This window comes from Oryctolagus cuniculus, unplaced genomic scaffold (assembly GCF_964237555.1).
Source record: "Oryctolagus cuniculus unplaced genomic scaffold, mOryCun1.1 SCAFFOLD_74, whole genome shotgun sequence".
Classification (NCBI taxonomy): Eukaryota; Metazoa; Chordata; class Mammalia; order Lagomorpha; family Leporidae; genus Oryctolagus; species Oryctolagus cuniculus.
In genome coordinates this window covers 45062-48336 of record NW_027208339.1, presented here as the reverse complement: position 1 = coordinate 48336, position 3275 = coordinate 45062, and positions in this window count along the sequence as shown.

Below are 3275 nucleotides of genomic sequence, written 5' to 3'. Positions count from 1 at the left end.
TCCCCAAATCAGTTTGCCAGCGATTTTCAGGTGAATTGAATGAGTTTTCCAAAGCCAGTCAGCTGGGAGGGGTGGATGAATCCGGAAACAGCCTGTTTCCTTGTGACTAAATCAAGCCCACTATCAAAAAGGACTCTTCCATTTCTTTGGCTCTTTTCACATTTTTCTTCTTTATCATGGTTTGTAATGAATTTTCTGATGTGAGCTTTGATTTTGAGGATGGAATATGGAGTTCAAGACACGGAAGGAGTGGTCTTTTTCAATCAGGGCACAGCTGTTTGCTGCTCTGATTCTGGCTTTCTGTCATGCTTTTGGATGCCTCAGCCGAGTTTTGGTTTCTTGAGCGGCAATTTCCTAAAGGATTTCTGGGTCTGAGTTGGTTTTGCCTTCTTCCTTCCCAAATTTTGTATTCTGACGCAATACAAACACGAGTTTAGACAGCAGATCCATTATGAAATAAAAAAAAAAAAAAACCAATTAGCGTGTCATGCTTAGAATTCTAGAGGCAGCACGACCAACATGAGTTTTTGTGTTTGGGAAAAAGAAATGGAAGCCTTTTGCAGAGGGGAACGATAATTAATTCCCCCAAATCAGTTTGCCAGCGATTTTCAGGGGAATTGAATGAGTTTTCCAAAGCCAGTCAGCTGGGAGGGGTGGATGAATCCGGAAACAGCCTGTTTCCTTGTGACTAAATCAAGCCCACTATCAAAAGGGACTCTTGCATTTCTTTGGCTCTTTTCACATTTTTCCTCTTTATCATGGTTTGTAATGAATTTTCTGATGTGAGCTTTGATTTTGAGGCTGGAATATGGAATTAAAGACACGGAAGGCATGGTCCTTTTCAATCAGGGCACAGCTGTTGGCTTGCTCCAATTCTGGCTTTCTGTCATGCTTTTGGGTGCCTCAGCCGAGTTTTGGTTTCTTGAGCGGCAATTTCCTAAATAATTTCTGGGTCTGAGTTGGTTTTGCCTTCTTCCTTCCCAAATGTTGTATTCTGACGCAATACAAACACGAGTTTAGACAGCAGATCCTTTATGAAATAAAGAAAAAACAAAACCAATCAGCGTGTCATGCTCAGATTTCTAGAGGTAACATGACCAACATGAGTTTTTGTGTTTTGGAAAAAGAAATGGAACCCTTTTGCAGAGGGGAATGATAATTAATTCCCCAAATCAGTTTGATAGCAATTTTCAGGTGAATTGAATGAGTTTTCCAAAGCCAGTCAGCTGGGAGGGGTGGATGAATCCGGAAACAGCCTGTTTCCTTGGGACTAAATCAAGCCCACTATCAAAAAGGACTCTTGCATTTCTTTGGCTCTTTTCACATTTTTCTTCTTTATCATGGTTTGTAATGAATTTTCTGATGTGAGCTTTGATTTTGAGGCTGGAATATGGAGTTCAAGACCCGGAAGGCATGGTCTTTTTCAATCAGGGCACAGCTGTTGGCTTGCTCCAATTCTGGCTTTCTGTCATGGTTTTGGGTGCCTCAGCCGAGTTTTGGTTTCTTGAGCGGCAATTTCCTAAAGGATTTCTGGGTCTGAGTTGGTTTTGCCTTCTTCCTTCCCAAATGTTGTATTCTGACGCAATACAAACACGAGTTTAGACAGCAGATCCATTATGAAATAAAGAAAAAACAAAACCAATTAGCGTGTCATGCTCAGAATTCTAGAGGCAACATGACCAACATGAGTTTTTGTGTTTTGGAAAAAGAAATGGAACCCTTTTGCAGAGGGGAATGATAATTAATTCCCCCAAATCAGTTTGCCAGCGATTTTCAGGGGAATTGAATGAGTTTTCCAAAGCCAGTCAGCTGGGAGGGGTGGATGAATGCGGAAACAGCCTGTTTCCTTGTGACTAAATCAAGCCCACTATCAAAAAGGACTCTTCCATTTCTTTGGCTCTTTTCACATTTTTCTCCTTTATCATGGTTTGTAATGAATTTTCTGATGTGAGCTTTGATTTTCAGGCTGGAATATGGAGTTCAAGACACGGAAGGCATGGTCTTTTTCAATCAGGGCACAGCTGTTGGCTTGCTCCAATTCTGGCTTTCTGTCATGGTTTTGGGTGCCTCAGCCGAGATTTGGTTTCTTGAGCGGCAATTTCCTAAAGGATTTCTGGGTCTGAGTTGGTTTTGCCTTCTTCCTTCCCAAATTTTGTATTAAGACGCAATACACACACGAGTTTAGACAGCAGCTCCATTATGAAATAAAAAAAAACAAAACCAATTAGCGTGTCATGCTTAGAATTCTAGAGGCAGCACGACCAACATGAGTTTTTGTGTTTTGGAAAAAGAAATGGAAGCCTTTTGCAGAGGGGAACGATAATTCATTCCCCAAATCAGTTTGCCAGCGATTTTCAGGTGAATTGAATGAGTTTTCCAAAGCCAGTCAGCTGGGAGGGGTGGATGAATCCGGAAACAGCCTGTTTCCTTGTGATTAAATCAAGCCCACTCTCAAAAAGGACTCTTCCATTTCTTTGGCTCTTTTCACATTTTTCTTCTTTATCATGGTTTGTAATGAATTTTCTGATGTGAGCTTTGATTCTGAGGCTGGAATATGGAGTTCAAGACCCGGAAGGCATGGTCTTTTTCAATCAGGGCACAGCTGTTGGCTTGCTCCAATTCTGGCTTTCTGTCATGGTTTTGGGTGCCTCAGCCGAGTTTTGGTTTCTTGAGCGGCAATTTCCTAAAGGATTTCTGGGTCTGAGTTGGTTTTGCCTTCTTCCTTCCCAAATGTTGTATTCTGACGCAATACAAACACGAGTTTAGACAGCAGATCCATTATGAAATTAAAAAAACAAAACCAATTAGCGAGTCATGCTTAGAATTCTAGAGGCAGCACGACCAACATGAGTTTTTGTGTTTTGGAAAAAGAAATGGAAGCCTTTTGCAGAGGGGAACGATAATTCATTCCCCAAATCAGTTTGCCAGCGATTTTCAGGTGAATTGAATGAGTTTTCCAAAGCCAGTCAGCTGGGAGGGGTGGATGAATCCGGAAACAGCCTGTTTCCTTGTGACTAAATCAAGCCCACTATCAAAAAGGACTCTTGCATTTCTTTGGCTCTTTTCACATTTTTCTTCTTTATCATGGTTTGTAATGAATTTTCTGATGTGAGCTTTGATTTTGAGGCTGGAATATGGAGTTCAAGACCCGGAAGGCATGGTCTTTTTCAATCAGGGCACAGCTGTTGGCTTGCTCCAATTCTGGCTTTCTGTCATGGTTTTGGGTGCCTCAGCCGAGTTTTGGTTTCTTGAGCGGCAATTTCCTAAAGGATTTC